Consider the following 25,637-nt stretch of genomic DNA (forward strand, 5'->3'; position numbering starts at 1 on the left):
AAACATGGAGAAAAAAATGCATTAAGTCCATTAAATAGTTTGTTTTATATATCAGTGCCCACGTGGACCCACAGTATAGCACTACACAATTTCTTACGAGGAAAATACTAACTGAACCAGAAAAATACAAACACCAGGCCTTCCTTGGGCTGGTAACAATCAGAAAACAAGCCATAAGGCATTTACCAAGTGTCCTGGGGTGACTTTATGATGCTTGTATCCCTATTCGTCTGTTCTGTCTGTGCTGTATATTGAGTTCTGTGCCTTTTAAGACTGGCTCTGAGAGCAAAGCAGGGAAAGAAAAAGCGCCATTTGTTTTTGTGAAAAACGTGAGATGATTAATTCATGTTCTTATGGTAAATTGGAAAATTATAAAGCTGTATAAATTTATATCAGGTAAAAGTCTATGTTTTAGGAGGTTTCTCCATTCAGAAGGGAACAAAAGACTTTGCAGCCTTCTCAAGTATTGGGAGGGGACCTGTTGAGATGAGCCGGTATCAGCAACTCACACCTCGGGAGCCACCTTCACAGACCATCAAGCAATATCACCCATATCTCGAACATTCATCAACTATAAGGATCCATAGAAACTGAACATTAACACATAGACTTGGGAGGGGAGCTCTTTTCAATCCGACCGGAGACGAATTTGGGTTTGAATAGCAACCAAGAAACAAAGGGAAATATGGGGAAATATTGCCAGAGGCAGAATAAAGAGTATAAAAACCAAGCCTCGAACATGGCAAATTCGTGTACCCAGCTAGAGACACAGACGGCCAGGGTCTATGTCTATGGGTCACCCTTGGCTCTCTTTTTTCCCGGGAGAAACTCTGTCAAGTAGGTATCGCTGTTTGTGTGGGTTTATTTTATTGCTTAAAATTCTGTGATTTGATTCCAAATTTTGTGATTTGAATTTTTAATAAACCAAATTATTGAATTTGGAAATAAATTGTCCTGGCATTTATAACAGTTTTGAAAACAGCTCTCACTCCTGCACATTCCTCTCCAGACAGTGGTCAGTGGTTCGTCTGAACGGTGGCTGGGACAGAGATTTTTTTTTTTTTTTGCTTTTAGTTAGTTCAGCTAGCTGAGGCAGAAAAGCTTCCTGGACTGTTTTTTTTTTTTTTCTCTTTTTCTTGGGGCTGTTTAAACCTGCTCCACACTGAAAAACCTAGAGAGACACCCAGATCTCACACCTGCATCCCTCAGGGCCCAGGACAGCATTTTTTTTCAGTGCCAGAGGAACTGGTGGGAATACTGAGAGAGCCGAGCTGCACCCACGGCAAGGACTTTCTCAATTTGCCTTCTCAGTTCAGAACAAGAGGTTTTGTTGTTTCATATTATTCATTCTTTGTGCTTGTGGGCACTTTGTTTGTTAAATAAATAGGTTTTTTCCACTTTTCTCTGAAGAAGTTCTTTTCCGGACTGGTTGGGGGGACGGGCCGTTTGGGTTTGCTTCCCCAGAGGGACCCTATTTGGGGGTTTCCTCCCAAATTTGCCCCAAACCAGGACAGCTACATTTTCATTGGCACCCAGTGTGGGGTACCAGGGGCCTGGTGGCCTAGCCGGGCTCCTGCCCCCCCCCCCCCCCCCATCTCCAGCTACAAGCGAAAAAGAGGGGAGGCTGCCGCTTATGTCAGCCGAGCCCCGGATAGCAGCTCCGGGCTCCGGGCTCGGCAGGGCTCGCTCCGCTCCACCATGGGCCCCACCCAGGGCTTGTGCATGGCCCGGTTGGGTTCTGTTTCTGCCGCCAGTCGGGCCGGGCCCACTCCATTAGACCAGGGGTGGGCAGGAGCCCCCCCCTCCTCCGATGACTCCCGGACGGATAGGAAAGGAGGGGGGAAAGCCCGCTGCTCTGAGATCTCTCAGCCCTGAGAAGCTGCTGCTCAGCAGAGATCACATGACCACTGCAGGCCTGGGCAGATTTAACCCTTTCTTAGCAAAATGAGGGTTTCAGTGCTTAACCTTTCCCTGAGAGAGAGAAGAGAGGGACAGAGTGAATGTAAAGAAGTCAGAGCATGAAGTCATCGGAGAGAGAAAGTGAAAAGACTTTTTGGGAGGAGGGTTTGAGGAGATTGCTATTTTAAGCTGAATTTCTCTTATCGAGCTATGGAAATGAACTCTATATGTAATTATCCTTTAAATCACGGGAAAGATATGCATTTGGGAAGATGACTGTTAGATTTTTGTGTGCATCTTCAGCAAAGGTGATTGTGATGGACTAAGTGATATTGATCTTATGAGATGCTTGAACAGAGATAAAGATGAGAAGCCCTCTTCACCAGTGAAAAAGTGAGAAGACATCTCTGTTCCCTGAGAGGAAGAATCCTTTGTCTTTAGAGTTACTCATCTTTAAAGGGTCACACCTTAACATGCAAGACTCAGAGTCCCATGACGCATAAGCAGCTTGAGAAACTGCTAATGGGAGAAGTCATGGAAGTAAGTTTTACTGGGCGGCTGTTTTTATGACAGTTAAAACCCACAAGAGAACTGTTCTAGGTTGTCAGTGGGATCCATGACTCTAAGAGAGGCTCCTCTCCTAAAGAAGTGATGAAAGACTATTTTCAAATGGTGAAACTGACTGAAAATCACAGGTTGTCTCTTTATGTGGTTTGTGAAAAAAATGAACAGTTTGTGGAGAGATGCAGAGTGTTTTAGACGTTTCTTCTTTTTTTCCTTAAATTTCTCATTCTTTTCTTTTAGTGTGTGTTAATAAAATCTATCTGTTTACCTTAAGTTGGGCCTGTTTTGCCTTTTTCTCCTAATCCTATCTCACAGAAGGAAAGCAGAGTAAACACTGAAACCATCACAAAATTGGTGCATTGGCCGAAAATGGTCAAAATTGGCAAACGTTAAACTGCTACACCAAGTCCCAGTTCAAGAAGTGCTATCCAACAACTGCTGTTCAACAGGATAAACTAGATTTGAAAAGCTAGAACTCAAGATATAATTGTGCTCTTGCTAGGTTCAAAACACTTGCAGGATAAGAACTGTTGGAGTCTAGAACATCCCTCTGGCCACCCTGGAGGGTTTGGAGACCAGGCAGGGGGGTCTGGGATCTGTACAAGGGGGCCAACCAGCCTCACACAGAGCCCGGGAGGACACTGCCTCTGATCCCTGGCCATGGGAGTGAATGCCCACATTGTATGAAGAATCACAAGCTGACAGAATTCAAAATAAGTAGTATTTAGTTTATCATAGAATGTAAATGTATAATCTAGGATTCTCAGTATATGGGGTTGAAGAGGCAAGATGGAGGAATTGGGGAGTGGCCCCTGTGCTCCTTGTTCTTGTTCTCGTCCCCCATTTTCTGCTGAGTTGGATCTCAAGGATTGGTTTAGAGTAGAAATGACATGTTAACATGGGTAGTACGTATTGGTACAATTTTGTAAATAAAAAGTACGTCTTGGACAGTGGTTGGGTCAGGGGTACTGTACATAAGGTGCGGGGCTCTCTGATCCGCCCAGTCCGCCGCGTGTCCTGCTCTGCTGGGGATGCCTCACAGAGCTGAGAAAGAACTAAGATAAGGTACCCTGCCAGGGAAGTGCCTGGCAGAGCTGAAAAAGGACTGAGATAATGAAGAATAAACAACCTTGGAAATGTGCACTGGTGGACTCAGCTTGTCATCTCTGGCTCCGGTGTGAAACACTTAGGGCAAAGAGAAGACGGAAAACCTTATTACCTCTGGGAACAGCAACCCAGAGGGGGACAGCAACCCTGGGGGAAAACCTTAGTACCTTGGGGAACACCAACCCCAAGGAGAATCTCAGGGAATCAATAACCCTGAGAAGTGGTGCCTGAAGACATCCCAGCAGCCACGGACCCTCAGAAGAAGACAAAAACTCCATCATTAGAAGATAAGAACAGATTCAGCTAGTCGCCGACCTTGGGCCCAGGGGCCCAGGGCTGCGTCATCCCACAGCTGCCGGACAGCAAGAGACGACACCGGTTCCAGTTCCACAGCCAGGAAAGACTGCACCTAGGTGAGACCGGTCAAAAACCCAGAACACGGGGGGAATGCATCCCAGAAATAGCTACGTATCTTATTAACTTGGCAAAGCATCACTGCTGCATATCTTGCAGCTTTATTTAACAAAGAGCCAGCAGCTCTCTAATAATGGGTTTGCCTCGAAATTCCACAATGCAGAACGGAACTATAGTTCCAGACAGAATTTTGGAAAGAGGTGAACAAAAAAAAACTATATCAAAAAGCAATAAGGAGAGATAAAGAAGCTCTCAAATTATTGGCATCGGCAAGAGCACTGCTGAAAATGATATTACAGAATTCCAGGGAAGAATTAAAACTCCCACGGCAGCAGAGAGGCAAAGAGGAATTAGATTCCCAGCCCTCTGAGCAAGTGAGCCCACATGCCGACCGCAACCCTGTAAGAGTCGGTCCGAAAATCCCTCATTTCTGCCTCACGACTGTCAGAGGCTGAGACCCCCCCTGGACCCTGGGCCACAGCACAGGAGAGATCCAAGCTTCTCCCTGCAGCTGCACCCACTGGACCAAGACGCCCTCCTCAGGGACACGTGCAGGAACAATGGACACTGTCACGGTTCCTGGCCGTGTTTGCAGAGGCCGTGTTTGCTTTGACTGACTGTGCTGTGCCTGCTGCAGAGCCCAGACCTGCTTGCCCCAAACCTGCCTGATCTGAATGGTTGCACCTGATTCCCAGAGGAACGGGGCTCCTCACAATGACTCTTGGGTGCTCCCCCCACGCTGGCCAGGTGCCCCCCACTTCTGCCTGCATTGGCCGGGTGCCCCCTGCTTCTGCAATGACTATAAAAGCTTCCCCCTGCGACTCACACTCTGAGGCCTCCCCAGCGGACGACGGCTCTATTGACCTACGTGCCACGGAGACTGCGAAGGTGGTCTGTTGGCATCGGCGTCACGAGGACCCCCGTCTGTCAGTTGGTAGCTATACCCTTTCTTTAGCCCCCTTTCTCTCCCTCTCTCTCTCCCTCTCTTCTTTCCCCTTCTTTTCTATCGCATAACTGTGTGTATCAATAAAGATACAATTGATTTCACTTGAATTAAGTTATCACTGCCTCTTTTTGCACTCTGAAATCAAAACGAACCATCACGACCATCCTTTGGCTCGTGACATTAAATTGGCGTCACTGTGACAGGGTCCTGATTGACAGAGGGGTTGCAGGTTGTCTATAGTCTGTACTAGGAAGAGGAAGATTAGCCTCAGCCGCACCTAGCCCGTCACTTCGGTGAACGAAGCTAGAAAGCAAGGGGGGCTTTTCTGATTCTTCGCACACTGTAGACACCTAGGTGAAAGCATCCCTATACTCTATTGAGGTGTATCTGTCTTCAGGATTTCACAAAAGATCTCCTAGTGCAAAAAGAGAAACTGTTTTTTGTGTGTGAACTGTCTTGTTGAGAGAAGGGACACCTTGACGTAACTAAACAGTGCCTCAGCAGACAGATTTTGTCCCTTCACCCACCCCAGGGAAAGAGGGGAGACGCAGCGTAGCTGTGTGTGTGTACAACCAAGCATTACCTCCCTGTAGTGGTTTTCTGATCCCCTTTACAAAATGACTAATGATTTTATACATAAAACTGAATTTTATGCTCTACTAGCTAAACACAATGCCAGACCCTCTCCAGAGGTGGAATTTTGGGCTAATAATAACTGGTCTAATTTGGAAAGTGTGGTTGATAAAGTATGTTCTTTACAACATGAAACAAAATTTAAACTGGGCAAAAATAAAACCATACTCTGCTCAGTTCTGGGAGCCTGCCTTACCGCAGCTGTAGAAACTCGCTTTAAGCGAAGAAGTGAAGAAAATGCAATAATAGACTCCCTTCAAAATTTAGTTGAAATTTTGCAAAATGAAAATCATTTGCTGCGAGATGAAAATAATTTGCTACGGACTGCCTTGGGAGATGAATATTCTAAAAATTTAGAGAATGCTGACTTCCCAAAAAAGGCAGAAGAAAAAGAAACTCCTCACATTTATCAGATTTACCCCCAGAAAGAATTAGTGTTAGTAAAAAATTGTGAGGAACACTGCTGCCCTAACACAACACCTCTAGTTAAAACAGAATGCAACTATATTGATGAAAATTCAGACCCACAAATAATCACTAAAGAAATCCCAGACACCACCACTGAATTATCTAAGCTAAAAGGAGAGTACTCGCGGTTCCCTCATGAATCAGAGACAGGACATGTTTCCCGAGTTTCTCTCGGTGGTGGAGATCAAATTAAATTGACAGAACAAGAAGCTAGTGGGTACTGGGGACGTGGAGTTTTCTTAACAATAAGAGACAAACATAACTCGTGGTCCCTGATTCAATGCTCAGCTCACTGGGCAGAGGGGTATAACCCCTTGGAAAAGGGAAACCATTTAACTTTAATTGGTACTCCCGAACAGCCCATGGAAAACATTCACAAAGCTGCCTGCCTGCAAATGATACATGATGACTCTCCAATGCAATTGCCTGTAAAGCCCGAAATTATGATTCCTTTAATTCAAAAGCCTTTGGAATTACTTAAACCTATAGCAATTGTTTTAAGTTCTGTAGAAAAGCTAGACAGATCCCTCGGAAACCCAAGTGAACCAACCGGATCTACAGATCGTGGTTTCAGTCCTTATCCTACCCCCTCCCAGCCCCCAGCCCCTCAATCTAATTCACCTGCTGGTGATCGTAATGTCTGTGTATTAAGTGAAATTGCAGTAGAAGTGACCAACTATGTTAAAACTCCTAGTAGTGAAAAACCAGAGAAAAGTAAACAAATCACTAGCCGCCAACACTTGTTGCTATTAGATATTAAAAAACGGGTCCCCAAAGAAAACCCAAATTTGCCAGGGCAACCCCTCCCTAAAAAGTCACAGCAAATTACACACCTTTCTTCTGAGAATCTGGGCAGTGAGCCCAGAAACAATCTAACAATCCAACCCCCCCCACCCTCCCCCTCTCAGCACCCAGGCAACGAGCCAAAGCAAAGCCTTCCTTCTCAAGGGAACCGACATTCACCCACCCGTGCCCACCCTGCTTTGGCCCAAGAGTTAGAAAAAATACCCATAGCTGACAGTGTAGCTGTTTACCAATGCATCAATGATATTTTTGTGGGTAGGGATGAAATAGAAGAAGTGGAAGATCCTCAACAGAAAATAATCTCCAACTTTGAAAGCTTTGATCTACAAATTTCCCCTGAAAGTAAAATTTCTGGGAATTTGATGGAAAAGAAGCATGATACGCATTTGATAACCTCCTTCAATCAAATTAAAATGCCAGAATCTACGAAGGAACTGCAACAAGTTTCAGAATTACTAGTGCTTTGCAGAAAACACATCCCTGATTTTTCTATAATTGCCAGAACCCTTTACAGCCTGCTGAGAAAAGGAAAAATTTGGGAATGGGGTGATTCTCATCATGAGGCTTTAAAATTGTTAATTTTTGAGGCAACCGCCCACCAAACACTTGGTCCTACTTATCCTACAGATCCTTTCCACATGGAATGGTGTTTTGCTTTTTCAGGATTGTCAGTACAACAACCTGTTGTCCTGAGAGGCCCTTCTCCATATGCAACCCCCCCACCTGACGGGGTGGCCGAAGGAGCCTCATTTGGAGCTGTAAAAAATCTGACAATGAACTTGGATGGTAACCCAGACAAACCTGCCTCAGTCACTGGAACAGCCCCCCCCTTTTGCCCCAAGCAGTCTCACTTTTCTGCAGAAATTGTCCCAGATTGGGCAAAATGTGAAAAGATCCAATGGGCTTCTCATACCTGTTATGGATGGGAGGCTAACAAATGTTCCAAAATCACTGCTTTTTGCCCGGCAGTTCCAAGCATAAACACACCCTGGATAATTCCTTCATACTAACTTTTCTGCCTTTGAAGGCAGATTCTGTTGTGTTTACTTTTCACAGGAGAACTCCGATGGACATAAAGACCACATAAAACCATGATAAAACTGGTGATATTTTAAACATTATTTGTGTTATAGGAACAAAATTAAGAATTTTAAACAGTATTGATTTAGAAATATTCGTTAATAAATTGGTTGTTACAATTAAGAATTTGACAACACCTTTTACAGTCGTCCTTATTGGCTTTGGGAACGACTCAGTGGCTATTATCAAACATATTATCAAACTGAGAACTGGTAAATGTGAATGATTATAAATTGATAATTGATCGCAAAACTAAATCTTTTAGCTCTTAGCTGCCTCCAGTCTCAGTAGTGGATGCAGTTAGTGGCTGCCTCAATTATAAAAGATGGCAGCTTTTTCTACTGAAATTTGGAAAGTAATTTGGAACAATGCCAATGATTTCAAAAGAGATTTTCAATTCTAGTTGAACTTAGTGAATTTTATTTATGACTCTTTTATAAACATAGCCACAGCTTTTGTATTGACCATATGTAATGCTTTGATACATTTGATATTCCCTATTATTGTGTTAAGATTAAAACATGATGGAGCTATTCTCTATCTTTTCCAGTATAGGGAGTGGGCCCGTCAAGTCGATAAAAAATGGCAAACTGTTAACTTAGAATCCTGCATAGTCCGAGAACAACAAGGCTTTAAACAGTGCTTTTATATGTAGGCAATGGATGTGTATGCTTTAGGACTGCTTGTGATGTTGTAACTGTAGAAAATGTTATACTAGAAACCAAAAATCACTCGAACTTTTGTGCTTGTAACTTTACTAAAATTACAGTTTTTGATTTTTCTTTTTCAGCTCCAGTTACTTCTTACCAGCTTTTACAATCTAATTACACACTGATCCACAAGCTACGGCCTACTCTGATTGGGATGAACCTCACTTTGGTAAAGTAATTGTTGCTCCATCAGGATCTAAGTGAAATTTTAGATAAAACCAAGACCTTGATAACAAATTATGTCATCCCATCATTGTTCTTTTAACTTTATTTTGATTGGCTTTTGTTTTGCAGCAATCTCATTCTTTACTTAGAAACAATAGATATACTTAGAGATGTTGACACAAGACAAACTTTACAAGTAGGCCATAGCCGCGGACTGTGAAATGGATTTTGCCTAAGTAATACATATATTTTAAGAAAATTATGTATTTTGATTTTTGTGATTTGTGTTAATCATTTTTAAATTTGTTCATGCTACTTGAAAATTGTTTTACAATAATTTTTTGCCTTGATTGAAAATTGTTTTAACTAATATTTTACTTAATATTGTTAAGATTTTGTCTTGATTATTTGATTTTATGAATCATTTATCATCATGATTTGTTTAAGAGTTTTATTAATCAACAACAATTATTTGTTTTGAAATTTTAATGTCATTGGATTTGTTTTGTCATAATATTTTGTTTTGAGATATTAACAATCAATATTAATCATTATGATATCTCTTGTTTTTCCTTCTCCCTTCTATATTTCTTTTCCCCCTCTCTTTTTCTCTCGACTCTATTTTCCTGGGTATACTACTGACACTGACAATGAGTCCTGAAGACTTCAGAACAACGCAACGAACTCAACTGATGGAGCTCTCCTGCCGACCAGTCGTGAGTCACGGGGTGGTGTAAGAGTCGGTCCGAAAATCCCTCATTTCTGCCTCACGACTGTCAGAGGCTGAGACCCCCCCTGGACCCTGGGCCACAGCACAGGAGAGATCCAAGCTTCTCCCTGCAGCTGCACCCACTGGACCAAGACGCCCTCCTCAGGGACACGTGCAGGAACAATGGACACTGTCACGGTTCCTGGCCGTGTTTGCAGAGGCCGTGTTTGCTTTGACTGACTGTGCTGTGCCTGCTGCAGAGCCCAGACCTGCTTGCCCCAAACCTGCCTGATCTGAATGGTTGCACCTGATTCCCAGAGGAACGGGGCTCCTCACAATGACTCTTGGGTGCTCCCCCCACGCTGGCCAGGTGCCCCCCACTTCTGCCTGCATTGGCCGGGTGCCCCCTGCTTCTGCAATGACTATAAAAGCTTCCCCCTGCGACTCACACTCTGAGGCCTCCCCAGCGGACGACGGCTCTATTGACCTACGTGCCACGGAGACTGCGAAGGTGGTCTGTTGGCATCGGCGTCACGAGGACCCCCGTCTGTCAGTTGGTAGCTATACCCTTTCTTTAGCCCCCTTTCTCTCCCTCTCTCTCTCCCTCTCTTCTTTCCCCTTCTTTTCTATCGCATAACTGTGTGTATCAATAAAGATACAATTGATTTCACTTGAATTAAGTTATCACTGCCTCTTTTTGCACTCTGAAATCAAAACGAACCATCACGACCATCCTTTGGCTCGTGACAAACCCCAGAAAAGGGAGGGGATGCTCAAAAGCAGTCTCTAACAGTTTCTCGGACATCCTCACAACCTATAAGCCTGCCACAAACCTCCTCATTTATCCTGCGTTCCAGGAACGCCTTGATATGATATTTTACGAAATTGACTCCTCTGCACGCAAGTGTAAACCTAGACAGAGGCATTTAAGAGCTCCAGAGTTCAAAACCCCATCACCCACTGTGCATCCTACCCCACACCCCCGCAAGGACACTGAAGCGGGCGGCCCGCGGCTGTGCGGCGCAGCTCCCCCCATCCCCCACTGCAAAACAAAAAGGGAAAGAGGGGAAAGGGCAGAAGGAACGCCAGCCATGCCACCAGGGCGGGGGGAGAACACACAGCGCGGGGGAGGGCGGTCCGCAGACGCCCTGCACTGGAAAGGAAACATTAGCCGGAAAGGGGTTGGAAACAGGGTGAAGAAATACATTAGGGAGAAGGCGAGCTTTCACAGTCGCTTTTGAATCGGTCATAGCAAGAAAGTGAGGAGAACGAATCGTTTCTGGGTGATTTTTATGAAATGCCATTTACACCAAGACTACAGGGCAGGTTCAGTGGCCATGAGTGCTCGCACAGCTCAGAGCTGAAGCGAAAGCGGCGGTGGACGGTGCCGCCGTGCCGGGGAAAAAGGGACAGGCCGCGAGCAGGAGCGATCTCCTCCGTGCATCCCGGGGCTGGGGAAGGCTGGATTAGGTCGCGCCAGGCGAACGTTTGCAAAGCCCGCTGCACTCGCCATGCGCCCGGTGGCAGAGGCTGCTGCCTCCCCAGCAGAGAGGCGGAGACAGGGCAGTGCCGCGGCACCGCGTGAGCAAAAGGAGGCTTGTCCCCCCCCACCACGATACACGTTCCCCCGGAAGGAGGTGCAGGGAGTCCAACACAGGCCCCTCCTCCATGTCCCCAAAGCTCCTTCCCTCCAAACTTCGAACACGGAGGGACAAAGCACTGCCCCCCCCCCCCACCTCCCCCCTGTTACATTCCCCTGGGAAAATGGTTTCTTCCCCACCCAGGGACCCCTGGAACTCCTGTCCTGTAGTCTGACCCTTCCTTCCCTTTCTGACCCCATTGGCTGTGTGCCAGCTTGCCCCTCCCTCAGAAATCCTGAGAAAAGGCCCTGTCCCCCTGAGATCTCTCTCTCTCCTCGGACACCACCTATGAAATAAACATCGCTGCAGCAAAAGGGTGAGAGCCTCTTTTGAATCCTTTCCCTGTCTCCTGAGATAATCCTCCTAGGCCTGAGAAGGACTGAGCTAGCTTGGATTCCTTAAAGGGAATAAAAGGAGGCTTATTCTACAGTTGGCACCCAAGTGGGTAGAAATAATTTGTGGAAACCCACGAGGAGCTGGGGACCTTTCCTGGGTCTCAGAAGCTTTTTGGGAAGTTCAATTACCCTAGCCCCTTTGGCCACATTTTGTTGCTATAGGTGGGTAGGGATAAGCTCGTAGCTTATGATTTTGCCCAGTCACGAGTGAGCTAAAGACAGGACCTTCAGTTGCTCCTGACTCAGCATATGCTACCACGGACCAGGTAAAGACCTCCGTTTGGTTGGTACCACAAACTGGGAGGGAGTAATTTTACCTTTGCGAGTATAGCAGCGGGTGGACTTTAGGACCCAGCGGCTAGGATTTTTTTTTCTTTTTTTTTCTTTTTTTTTCTTTTTTTTTCTTTTTTTTTCTTTTCGTTTCCGATTGCCACGGCCCGCCGGCCCGTGGAGCGGCTCCGCACAAGGAGCCCGGGTTTTTGGGGAAACCCCAGCCCGGGCAGGTATCCCATCAGCCAAGAAAGGCTGCAGGACCCCCCCGGTGCCACCGGGGCTGGAGAAACGGCGCGGACACGTGACCGCAGCCCCTGAGCTTTCCCCGCCTGTTCTCTCTGGTTATAGGAGACACAGGAGTTACATACAGCTGACTGAAGCAGCTGGAGGCTGGATTTTGAGCAAATAGCTTTCAGTAATATCGAATTATGGGCATACAGCTATCTGCTCCTCAAAAGAGTGTATTAAAACAACTTCAAGACCTTTTAATTAACGTTAAAATTTCCAAAAGGCTGCAGAAAAAATTTGTTCGCTGGTTAGAACATGAATTTACTGAAGCTGAATTGTTACAGATGGATACTGTTTCCTTTTGGGACCACGTGGGTACTGTGATTACAGACAAAGTACAGGATAATGATCACGCTGCTTCTGTATTTATTCCCATATTTTTACTAGCTCGTAAACATCTTCTAGAATTAAGCAAATCTAGCCAGGAGCAAAAACTTCCCCCAAGTCCTCCTCTCTCTGATCCACCTTTATATCCGGGTTTACCTTTGTCCCGGGATCCTTCTAACACAGCCAGTTTCTCTCCGACTGATCTCGGTGGGAGTGCAGTGGCGGCCTGGGGCTCCTGCCAGGCTGCAGAGCCCCTGGGGGGTCACATTCCACGTGGCTGATAACAATGGCGGCTGCCATGTGCTCCGACCTCCCTCCCACAACCCCTTCTCCCCCCTACCCCCTCCCTCTGCCCCCGCCCCTGCCCCCTACCCCTGTGCCAACCCCTTCCGGCCTCCGGCAGCCCCGCCCCACCCCTCCTCCCCCTGCCTCCCTCCCGGCTGCCCCGGCAGCACGGAGGGGGACGGCCCCCCCTCCCCTCACAGCCACGGCGGGGGGTGTGATTGCCTCACAGCGGGGGGAGGGCGACAGCCTGGTCTGCCGAGCCAGCACGGACAGAGTATGCCTCCTCTTCCCGACCCCCAAGGGACTGCAAACGCTGTAACCCCAGTGTCCCCAGACACTCAGAGACCAGCAGCAGTTTCCAGACCCTTGGCAAATGCAGATGAACATATTTTCTCTGTTGCTCCTGTTACATATGTTGGTAGAAGGCAAGGTCCCAGGCAATACCAGCCAATCTCCTACCAAGATAAGAAAGACCTGTGCAAAGTACAGCGTGAGTTTGGGAGGGACACTCCCATCTTTAAAGGTATGTTTAGAGCCACATTTGATTCTAATGAAATGGTTCCTAGTGATATTAAGGACTTATTCAGATGTCTGTTATCTCCCTCAGAGTATGATCTGTGGGACAATATGTGGAAAAGAGCTTTAAGAACAATTTTACAGGAGATTCAGCAAAACCCTAATATGGCTAAGGACACTGAGAATAATGATATTACATTTGACCATCTGTGTGGTGAAGGTGCCTGGGCTTGCCCCGAAAAACCAACTCGAGTGTTATCCAAACCAATTTTACTCAGGATTAGCAATGTTGCAGAGAAAATGTTTTATCAGCTACCATCATTGGAAGGGAAAGGAAGTTATATCAATGTTAAACAATTTGCAACAGAGAATTTCTTGCAGTTTGTTGATAGTCTGAGGACACAGGTGGAACACCAAGTACCAGATCCCGTGGTGCAGGTAGAGCTGATACAAGAGATGGCTCAAAGAAATGCCAATGAGACCTGTCGTAGAATTATTCTCAGTCTCCCCTTAGACCCTCCACCTACTCTGTCCCAAATGATAGAAGCTTGTTCCAGAAGGGCAGAAATGTTCTGCACATCTGAAAGACATCCTGGACCAACACACCCACAGCATACAGCCCCTGCGGGACCACACCCCAGAGGCAACCAATGCCACCAGAGCAGCTGCAGCGCATCACCTGCCTCCGCTGCAGGAAACCAGGACACTTCGCCAGATCCTGCCCTCAGACCCAGAAGCAGAAGAAATCCCACAAACAAAAAAACTGAATTTACAGCGCTTGCCCCCTGTTGATACTACAACGCGCAAAGATATAAATATAGCTGGACTCACATTGGCAAAAGCCTCTCTCTTAAAGAAAAAGGGGGAGGGCAGGTCACGGGGTGTGGGGGTGTAGAAAAATGTAAATGTTAAATGCTCAACTAACAAGGTTTGGCAGCCACTAGGCCGTTTTAGACTTGTAACTACCAAAGGTTTCCATTTCAGATCTACTGAGTGGATGGTTATAACAGTTGACCTGTCAAACATCTCACAGGACCTGACGGTTTACCACATGGGATTGGACAGTGAGTATTTTGTTATTGGGGACACGGCACACACCCTTGGAAATTGAGATAGCTCCCATGACCATTAAGGGAAAAATAATAGGCCTCATGTTGTTGGCTCGTTGTATGCACCCACCCTTTTATCTGGTAGCGGGGCAAATTCTTGCCCAAGCCATTCCGGTCCCAGCAGAGATCACAGCAGACGATAAATCACCAGAGGTCTACTGGACAGAAGTGGTGGGGGAACCTAAACCCTCTATGATGTGCAACATTACTTGTGGGTCAGAGCGCCTCCTAGTGGCAGGAGTACTCGACACGGGAGCTGACATTACCGTACTGCCACAAAGTATGTGGCCTTCGAACTGGGAATTACAGCCTGTGGCTGGCAAACTTCAGGGCATAGGAGGAATCACAATGGCAAGAATTTCGAAAAACGTGGTGCAAATTGAGGGACCTGATGGAAGGGTGGCGAATGTCCGTCCTTTCGTAGCAGATTTTAAGGCCCCACTGTGGGGGAGGGACACCATGTCTCAGTGGGGAGTCCAATTGGTCATTCCTAAAACACCCCAGGATTTTTGCAAGTAGCCACTGTGGAGCGCCCTACCCAGAAGTTAAAGTGGTTGGAAAACACCCCCAGATGGGTAGCACAGTGGCCTTTGAGCAAAGAAAAGCTCAAGGCGCTGGAAAAACTCGTGGAAGAGCAATTGGCTCAGGGACATATTGTGGAGACAACAAGCCCCTGGAATTTCCCGATCTTTGTGATAAAGAAACCGGGAAAGGACAAGTGGAGGTTGCTCCATGATCTACGAGAAATTAATAAAATAGTAGAAGACATGGGACCCCTCCAACCAGGAATGCCCACTCCAACAATGCTCCCCCGAGATTGAAAATTGGCTGTCTTAGACATCAAGGACTGTTTTTTCCAAATTCCATTGCACCCTGAAGATGCCCCAAGGTTTGCCTTCTCAGTTCCCACTGTCAATAGACAGGCTCACTGGAGGGTCCTTCCCCAGGGTCTCAAATCGAGTCCTTTCATATGCCAACAATATGTAGCCTCATTACTGTCTCCAATACGCGCACAGAGAAAAGAAGCCATCATCCTTCACTACATGGATGATGTGCTAGTGTGTGGCCCCAATGACTCCATACTCCAACACACGCTTGACCTAGTGGTTAAAGTTTTAACCTCTGCTGGATTTCAATTATAGGAGGACAAAGTTCAAAGGATGCCACCTTGGAAATACCTGGGCTTGCAAATCAGTGCAAGGACTGTTGTTCCTCAGAGCTTAGAAGTTGGTTGCAATCCAAAAACGCTAGCAGATCTCCACTCCCTGTGTGGGTCTTTGAATTGGGTGAGACCCTGGCTAGGCCTCACAAATCAAGATCTAGAACCCCTCTTCAATTTATTGAAGGGGGAGAAGGAGCTGATGTCTCCCAGGGAGCTGACCCCAGAGGCGAAGACAGCAATCGAAAAGGTACAAAAAGCCTTGTCAGAGAGACAGGCTCACCGGTGTGAGCCAAAGGTGCCTTTCCAGTTCATTGTTCTAGGAAAACTGCCACACCTGCATGGTTTGATCTTTCAATGGATCGAGGAAGAGAGAGATTCACTCTTGATCATAGAGTGGGTCTTCCTCTCCCACCAAAGATCCAAGACCATCACAGAGCCACAGGAGCTGATAGCTCAGCTGATTCGGAAGGCCAGGGTAAGATTGTGTGAATTGGCAGGTTGTGACTTTGAATGTATTCACCTCCCGGTCAGACTTTCAGAGGAGGGAAAGAACTCTCCAGAGAGATTGACCAAAGAGATGTTTGAGCATTTGCTGCAGAGTAATGCCAGTCTCCAATTTTCTCTGGACAGCTACAGGGGACAAATATCAGTCCATGCCCCGTCCCACAAGTTGTTCAGTGAGGAATTCCACCTCATTCCTCATGAGAAAAGGAGTCGGAGACCACTCAAAGCTCTCACAGTCTTCACAGACGCATCGGGGGCTTCCAACAAGTCGGTGATGACTTGGAGGAACCCACGGACTCAGCACTGGGAAGCTGATGTTGAGTTTGTGGAGGGATCCCCCCAAGTGGCTGAACTGGCCGCAGTGGTAAGAGCTTTTGAGAAGTTCTCAGAACCAATCAATTTGGTAACTGACTCTGCCTATGTGGCGGGAGTAGTGTCCAGAGCGGAGTAGGCTGTGCTCAAAGAAATAGAGAATGAACATCTCTTCAGGTTGCTTTCAAAGCTAATCTATTTGGTTTCTCATCGACAGCACCCGTTTTACGTGATGCATGTGAGGTCACACACTGATTTGCCAGGTGAGATCGCAGAGGGGAATCGCCAGGCAGACTCCCTTGCAGCACCAGTTGAAAAGGCACATCTCCCTGATGTCTTCCAGCAGGCAAAACTGAGTCACCAACATTACCATCAAAATGTGCCAGCCCTGATCCGACAATTCCAGCTAACACGGAGCCAGGCTCGAGCCATTGTAGGTACCTGTCCGAACTGCCAGCTCCAGGCCATGCCATCAATGGGCATGGGGGTTAACCCCAGGGGCCTGGGCAGCTGTGAGGTATGGCAGACAGACATCACACACATTCCTAGCTTTGGTCGCCTCAAATATGTTCATGTGAGCATTGACACATATTCAGGTGCAGTGTATGCCTCTGCCCACGCAGGAGAAAAATCCATACATGCCAAGCAGCACCTAGTGCAAGCTTTTGCAGTGTTGGGAATTCCAAAAACAATCAAAACTGATAATGGCCCAGTGTATGTGTCCAAGGAGTTCCTAGAATTTGTCCAGCAGTGGGGAGTGGAGCATAAAACTGGCATCCCTCACTCCCCCACAGGTCAAGCTGTGATCGAGCGTGCACACCAGACGCTCAGACAGGTTTTGGCTAGGCAGAACTCCGCAGCTTCATGGATGACTCCACAGCAGAAGCTCTGCAAAGCCATGTTCACTATCAATTTTCTGAACTGTTCATTTGAAAACATGAGTCCACCTGTGGTATGTCATTTTAACAGTGGTAATCAGTTTAAATTGTCTCAGCGTCCACCGGTTTTGATTAGGGATCCTGAAACTTGGGAAACCAGAGGTCCCTATGAGCTTGTGACCTGGGGTCGTGGCTATGCATGTGTGGCTACTCCCTCAGGCCCCCGGTGGATTCCCCAGAAGTGGGTGAAACCTTTTGTCCCCAAAAATCCAGCTCCAGCAGAAGGGGATGAGAAGCAAGTGACTGATGCTTCGAAGAGAAGACGCCGCTGGAAGGAAGAGAAAGAACCTCCCTAGGTGTGGATTCCTTCTGGCAGAAACAGGAACCTTTTAACATGTTTTAAAAATGTTTATTTTTCCCTTTTAGAGAAAACCTACCTCCCACTCAACCCTATGATGAACCCCATCCAAGTTGTCATCCTGCTAATGCTGAACAGTCTGGCAGCTGCATGGATCGTCCCTCAGCCACGTCAGAACGTCTGGGTGACCCTGGCACAGACACTTCAGCAAGAAAACATATGTTTGTCCACTGCAGCAGCTAAGAACCCTATGTCCACCTGTCTGGTAGGAATTCCTTTGAAGGCTGGAGAATTTCCAGCAAGTTTGGGCAAATACAAGTCCAACGAAATTCCAGAGGCACACACCCCACAACCACACAAGGATCATCCAAAGCAAGATGTGTTTGCCATGAACCCCTTAGCGGAATGGGTGCGGGGTTTGCCCAAGGCAGCTCAGGAACCCCAGGAGTTAGAACTATTGGGTTCCTCCCCTGCAACATACTGCATCCATTTCTCTGTCATCCCAAAACCCTCTAGCACTGACGAGTACCACCTTATAGGGCAGTTCCGGGGAGAATTTACTGCAAAGAGGTGGTGTCATAATATAAGCCACATTGTAGCAGACAACCCATCTCACTCTAGCCCCAGAAGCCTCCCTAGAGGATTGTTCTTGGTTTGTGGGGATCGAGCATGGGCAGGAATTCCATCCCAGCTTTTAGGAGGGCCATGTACCGTAGGGCGATTGTCCGTATTGACACCCAACCAAACTTTAATTCGTGAATGGACTCACAAAAACAAATCAGCTGACAAAATTCAAAAAAGGAGTGCTGACTATTTGGACCCAAATTGTAATTCAGACATTTTTCATTGGGCAAAGTCAAAAAGAGTTGCTGTATCCCTGTTTCTTCCATGGGTAGCAGCAGCCAAAGCTCTAGGTGAATTGGGCCACCTAGAGTGCTGGGTGGTCAAGCAAGCTAATTTAACATCCATCGCCATCAGCTCTCTCCTAGAAGACGAGGAGATTACCAGACAGGCCACCATCCAGAACCGTGCCGCTATCGATTATCTTTTGCTATTGCATGGACATGAATGCCAGGAATTTGAAGGACTCTGTTGCATGAATCTGTCCTCAAAGGCTCCAAACATCTATGCTGCCCTCCGAAGCATGAACAGCATGATCGGACAAGTGAAGCAAGAATCTGAAGATTGGATCAAGGAACTGTTCAAGGGCTGGGGATTCACTGGGTGGTGGACTTCTGTAGTTAAAACAATTTTGTTACTTTTTGTTATCCTTTTCCTTGTAACCATAGCATTCGGGATCCTACGCTGTTTGATTTTCAAGGCTATTAATGGCCTCATATCTTCTACCTCAGAAGTCAACCATATAGAGTTGGCAAATCTAAAGCGATCTGGTTTCCCTACCAACCATAAGTGGTGGGAAAACCCACACTCCGTGTCAAACAGAATTTGAGGATGTTTCTCTGTATCTTTTTAAACAAAAAAAGGAGGAGATGTTACATTCCCCTGGGAAAATGGTTTCTTCCCCACCCAGGGACCCCTGGAACTCCTGTCCTGTAGTCTGACCCTTCCTTCCCTTTCTGACCCCATTGGCTGTGTGCCAGCTTGCCCCTCCCTCAGAAATCCTGAGAAAAGGCCCTGTCCCCCTGAGATCTCTCTCTCTCCTCGGACACCACCTATGAAATAAACATCGCTGCAGCAAAAGGGTGAGAGCCTCTTTTGAATCCTTTCCCTGTCTCCTGAGATAATCCTCCTAGGCCTGAGAAGGACTGAGCTAGCTTGGATTCCTTAAAGGGAATAAAAGGAGGTTTATTCTACACCCCCCCACAGCAGGACAGGGAGAGACGAAGGGGAAAAGAGTACAGGGATCGCAGGCAGCAGTCACCGAGTGCGGGAACGCGGGAGCGCGGGCAGGGCACACGCTGATGTCGCGGACCGTGGAAAGCGAGGCAGGGACCGGGGGCACCACTCCAGCACAAGCTGCGGAGATGCAGGAAGCGCGGGCGCCGGCGGGATTTGTAAGGAGCACCAGCGCAGTTTAGGGCTGGGCGGACCCTGGGAGAGAGTGGGGAGAGTGCGTCTTTTCGAGCTTTGCCACTCCAGGGCAGGCAGACGAGGGGCATGGCCACGCCGGAGGCGTTTCGTTCCACGCCCCCATGCCGGTGCAGACAGGGGCAAGGCGGGGCCAGGCCCCCCTCCCCACCCCCTCGCAGCAAACGCAAGCAGCGTTCCACCCATTCCCCCATCTCAGCAGTGCTCAGATAGCGGGAAGCTCCCGCAGCAACCTCGGTGCACAACCGAAATTAAAAGTAATTATGCAGCAATGCCAAGGCATTAAAATAATTAAAGCTAAACAGCAAATATGCTCGCAGCACCCAGCCGGCGCTACGCGAGTGACAAAATTGCAAAATTGCAGCTTTTTAAAGCATGCATCACAAGGATTGTAATCCCCCATCCTCAGAAAGGAGAGGGGGAAGATGATGTTGCATGATGGCAACGTATGGCATTTAAGATTTATAAGAAACACACAGCAACACCCAAAAGCTGCAGTGATCAGGGCAAAGAAATTTTCACAAACATCCCCATTGTATCACAACATTTGCACGGAGTTGGCCGTACCAGGGACCCCTCAATGTTTTTTAACAACCCCAAATCTCTCAGCTCAGTCAGAACGGCCTGGCCGGCCAGACAAGCAAATGCTGAACCCAGCCGGTTCAGTGACAGCGCCACCTTGTGGCAAAATCCTAAAACTGCACCCACATGCATGGTGGAACAGCAGCATTGCAATGGATTTCCAGGCAGACTGCACAGCTTCAACAACAAAAATAGCAACAAAGAAAGCTTTCATTAACTCCTGAAGACAGCAAAGTTATAAATATGCTAGCTCAGAAGCAGCAGCAAATATTCACTGTTGGTGACAGCAAGTCAGTTCGAACTCCACATGATTTTTGGACTGCAGCCCAAACTTCTTTTGCCACTCAATCACAATCATCTTTATTTTCAAAAGTTTTTTTTAAAAAAAGCAATTATTTCTTCAGTTGAAAGACTGTGCTCTGGAATTTTATCCGAATTTAGCAATGCATTTCCCTCAATCACCCCTTCCAGCATAAGGTAGTCACACCCTTTCTGAATCCTCTGCAAATGATTCCTACACATTTATATCAAGGCTACCTGCTGGGTCAGCAGCAATTTCAGCCATGATTTCCCTTCACCGTGCCACATAGGTATTATGTGCAGCACAGAGAAAGTAATTCCCCAGTCCTCATACAGGAGGGGGAAAAATGATTTACAATATCCACTCCTCATCCAGGAGAGGGAGAAAAGTCAGAAATGTTAGCAAGCTCCAAAATGGAAGAAAGAGCATCATGGTAACAGCAACTGAATCACATTCCTGCAAATTCACAGGATGAAAGAATTATAACAGACTGCAAAGAAATCAAAAAGAAAACATTGAAAGAGAAGAACTGTGATATAGTGAAACATGGAAAGTATTGTGTTACCAACTACTTATGATCTACAGGATGCAAACTCAAGATAGGGACAATTGGATCACGATGTGCTCAGAGACTGAAAGTGATGCGAGAAAATGGTTTGAAATCTCTGTACCTCAAACAGTTTTTGAAGAAATGCTAAATGGAGGAAAGCCCTCAATGAACTGAGGAACAGATACCAAGAAGGAGTGAATGCAACCCTCACCATGTTGCAGGTGGCAGGGGACATACCACATGACAGAGCCAAAATTCAAGCCAGGGATTTGCCACAACAGGTGCCGGCAGACATCAGAAATAAACCACAAAAAACAATTTTGCCAATTCCATCGATTGAAACACCTGAAAACATTTGTACATATATAATATATATATATACATATATAATAATCCAGCAAGGACCTTCAGAGTCTTTCATGTCATTCCCTGGTTGTCTCACCAAGACAATGAACACACAAGTGAACAATGAAATAGCAAAGCTACACCTGCTTCAATTCCTTGCATTTGGGAATGCCAACGCAGAATGGAGATGCATCATCAATGCAATGCCTGGTCGATCGTCTCAGGCAGAGATGGTGAAGGCAGAGATGGTGAAGGCAGAGATGGTAGAGGCATGCAGTGAAGTGGACACACCTCAGCATGGCACATCAGTGCAGGCAGGCATCTGAAGAAACCATCTTGAAAGGATCCTCCAAGCCGGGGATGAAGGAATTCTCACAGCACTCCAACAAGTGCTTAAACAGAACAGCATGTGAACATTGTAAGAAAAGATCAGAAGAAGAAAATACAATCATTTGTCCCTTTGTTGTGGAGCAATCCATCATTGTGTGAGAAACACAATGTGAGAAAGGGACATCCTATCATAAAGAAGATAAAATAGAAAATGAAATGGAGATGAGCTTTTAGCCAGTTATTTATTGTGTGTTAATTTATGTTTCCACATTTTACTGTCGTTGAGATTTTTGTGTGGTTTGGTTCGAGTTTGAGTTACATATTGTTAAATATATAATTCTAAAGTTTATTTGAAGTTTGGGCCCTGATGAGTTTAAGTTAAGTTTATATTTAAGTTTCATGAAGTTTAATTAGTAATTAATTTATATTTTATTGATTTATTATATATGGATTTTATAAGGTTACTGCAAGTTGTAGATTTTTTATCAAGATTTATTTATGTTAAATTTAATTGTTGGTTAATTAAAAAAGTGATTTACAATTTATAAAAGGTATGTTTGTTTAATTTGCAAAGTTTCGTTATTTTTCTTCAACAAAGAAGCAGTTTCAATTGAAATGATGATGATGGAACATTGATAAATAAGATTTGAGGAGAAGATACAATTTGTTAGATCCCTGATTTTATTGTTGGTTGTGAATTGTTTCAGTCTTTTGTGTTTCATTTTAAATTAACAAGTGTATGAGAGTTTTGAAATGCAATTTAACATGTTAAGTATTGATACATTGATTATATAGTATGAAAATATATATAAAAAAATTGATAGTACTTGTAAGTTGATATTACAGTTTTTATGCTTTGTCATTTATTTATAGGGTTTTTCAAAAGGCATTTGTAATTTTGAACCTTTTCTATTTGTTTTTTAACCATTTAAGTATTTCGTAAATGCTGTTGTTGAAAAATGTAGTTGTATTAAGTGCAAGTCAGAATTTTTTCTTAAGTTTCATTTTAAGTATATAGTTTGTCTCTTTTGTAATCAATCTTGTATGTTTTATGCAATGTTTTAGCATGTCCTTTTGAAGTTTCATTTGAATTTTTAACTGTGTTATGCATTTCGCTTGAAATGAGATTTTGGGCTTGTTTTGGTACCTCTTGTGTGAGTAAAGACACTGCATTTCAGTTTGTTAAATCTTTAAGCGTTTTTCAGAAGGTCTTGGAGAGAGATACCTGAAGCATCATTGATGATTTTTCCATCAGCTGTTGATCCTGTGATTGTTCCAATTGGTACTCAACTGTTTTCAAGAAAAGTTCCAGAAAAGATGAGTTCCTGAGTGATCTGATCAATTTTTCATCTTAAATTTTAGGTGTCTCTTTTATGTAAAAACGTTATGACAGTGTTGTATTTGGGGCATTTTATGCTCATTGTTGTTAGAGGATTTATTTAAAGAATATACTAAAGAGCATCACTCCAAGTTGAAGTTTGAGTCCTGGCCAAACTTCGATTTTAACATGGACGGATGCTGTTTGCCAACAAAGCCCAGAGATTTCTGCTCCAAAAAATAATATGCAAGTTATTTTGACTTGGCAATTTGATCCTATTAATATAACAGCTGAATCAACTTTGAGGTGAGACCTGATGTGCTTGTCCGGGAAAGGATATCAGGATCTTCACTGAAGGAAAGTGTTTCAGCAGTTTGCAGTCTCTGAGGTGATGGCAAAAATGATTTGATAATCACGTTTCATTTTCATTGGTATGCTGAATTTTTCCTTTGTGCTGAGCATTTCTTTATAGAAGTCTTTTGTCATGCTTTATAGTATTCATGTCATGTTTTATATCTCCAAAAAATTGAAATAACCTTAATGATGCAAAAGGAGAGGGGAGGAATGTTGAGTGCAAATCTAAGCAGAATCCTGAATGTTGAGGAAAAAATAGTATGTTTTAAACTTTTGATAAGTTCTTTTGTAGAGTCCACTTCACCGAGCAGCAAGTGGAACTGGAAGAGAAATGTGAAGAGAATCCTTTAGTCTTGAGCAGAAACCCAGAGACAGGATGGATTGGAAAATCATTTAAATTGAAGGTTTGGGGCAGGGATTGTGCTTGTGTTTTCACAGGAGCAGAAAGTGAGCATCAGCAAGGCATGAGAACCTCTGCCAAAGTCAACGGCATCAGGCGTTGGTCCAGAAATGGAAAAGCAGGCACACAGTCGTGGCTGTCGAGAGTGCGGACATTTCTTCGTTCGGAATGCAAAAGATTTTGGGACTTGGGATTTGTCTTGGGACTTGAGTGGTGTTGCATTTCAGAGATTCCCACAGAGAGTGAGGCCTTTGAACAAGCAGTTCAATCCAGTGTTATACTTGTGCCTTGTGTTCTCACCGATTGTCTTAGGCAGTGGGGTGGTTTTGCCCATGATTCAGTCAAGGGAGAATGGTTGGGAAACTCTGGCCAATGCATCAGAGCTGAGCATCTTTCATTTGATATACTCAAGATCAGGGAAATTCTTTTCATCATGTTTTATGAGTTTGTTAGCAGGCAGGTGATTGAACAAGTAGTTGATCCCAGAGAACATCTCTCCAGCAATTTAACAGTTCATTTTCAACCTAGTGGACAAATGGGATCTTCAAATGAAATTCTTTTCTGTGGTTCTTTGTGAACCTCAGGAATGAAAACTATTGGTTCAGCAAAAGAGAATTTTTGCAAAAAATTTGGTCTTTCCTGGAGTGACACACACACAAAAAAAAGATAACATCATAGACGTCACTCCAAATCATATGATTTGTAAAAGTGCATCATCTTGGTGTAACTACACTGAGAAGTCAGATAAACTATTGAGCCAGGTTTCAATGCAACTCCCAAGAGGAATCTTTTTCATTTGCGAAGACAGGATTCAGTCTGTGATCCCTGGAGATTTCAAGGATGGTCCATGCAGCAACAAGAGATGTTCTTTGTTAACACCCAGCATGGCATTGATAAAAGAGCAAGAGAGGAAAGATCTGTTGAACAATATGATCCAAGTTGTGATGGCAATGCAGACAGTATCAGGGATGATTTTAACACCATTGGATCAAAGGGGCTGTTGTCAGAACAAGTATGCCCATGCCACTTCTCTTGCACTGAATGATTTGTTAACTGATATTGACAGTGTGAGACGAAAACAGAACAGCAATTGATTATTCATTGCTGATGCTGAGACACGAGTAGATAAGTTTGAAGAGATATCATGAGAACATAAGACAACTGCAAAAAGGCTGTGAACCAACTTAATATGAGAACTGAGCTTTGAATGGATGGAATGTTCAATGTGTTTAACCTTTTATCATGGTAGAGGGAACTTTTGAGAGTATGTGTGTATTTCCTGTTGAAGTTTGTGATTCTTCTGATGTATGTGCCGTGTTTGCTTCAATGCATACGGCGGGCCAAGAACAGAGTTGTCAGAGAAGCATTTTTACTGCAAAGAGGAGGGGGAGATGTTGGAGTCTAGAACATCCCTCTGGCCACCCTGGAGGGTTTGGAGACCAGACAGGGGGGTCTGGGATCTGTACAAGGGAGTCAGCCAGCCTCAAACAGAGCCCAGGAGGACATTGCCTCTGATCCCTGGCCATGGGAGTGAATGCCCACATTGTATGAAGAATCACAAGCTGACAGAATTCAAAATAAGTAGTATTTAGTTTATCATAGAATGTAAATGTATAATCTAGGATTCTCAGTATATGGGGTTGAAGAGGCAAGATGGAGGAATTGGGGAGTGGCCCCTGTGCTCCTTGTTCTTGTTCTCGTCCCCCATTTTCTGCTGAGTTGGATCTCAAGGATTGGTTTAGAGTAGAAATGACATGTTAACATGGGTAGTACGTATTGGTACAATTTTGTAAATAAAAAGTACGTCTTGGACAGTGGTTGGGTCAGGGGTATTGTACATAAGGTGCGGGGCTCTCTGATCC

The 25,637-nt window shown here is 45.3% G+C and overlaps 1 protein-coding gene and 1 long non-coding RNA gene across 2 annotated transcripts in view; one reads left to right on the forward strand and one right to left on the reverse strand.

Annotated features, from left to right (window-relative positions):
• The window catches only part of LOC134564855 (ubiquitin-conjugating enzyme E2 R2-like), a 207,942-nt gene that overhangs the window by 74,051 nt on the left and 108,254 nt on the right, over positions 1-25,637 (reverse strand). The gene's annotated exons all lie outside the window — the stretch shown is intronic.
• On the forward strand, positions 3-10,175 carry LOC134564923 (uncharacterized). The gene is made up of 2 exons (XR_010083710.1): positions 3-4,918; positions 8,706-10,175. It is a non-coding gene; the product is annotated as an uncharacterized LOC134564923 (long non-coding RNA).

The sequence above is a fragment of the Prinia subflava genome (assembly GCF_021018805.1).
Source record: "Prinia subflava isolate CZ2003 ecotype Zambia chromosome W unlocalized genomic scaffold, Cam_Psub_1.2 scaffold_22_NEW, whole genome shotgun sequence".
Lineage (NCBI taxonomy): Eukaryota > Metazoa > Chordata > Aves > Passeriformes > Cisticolidae > Prinia > Prinia subflava.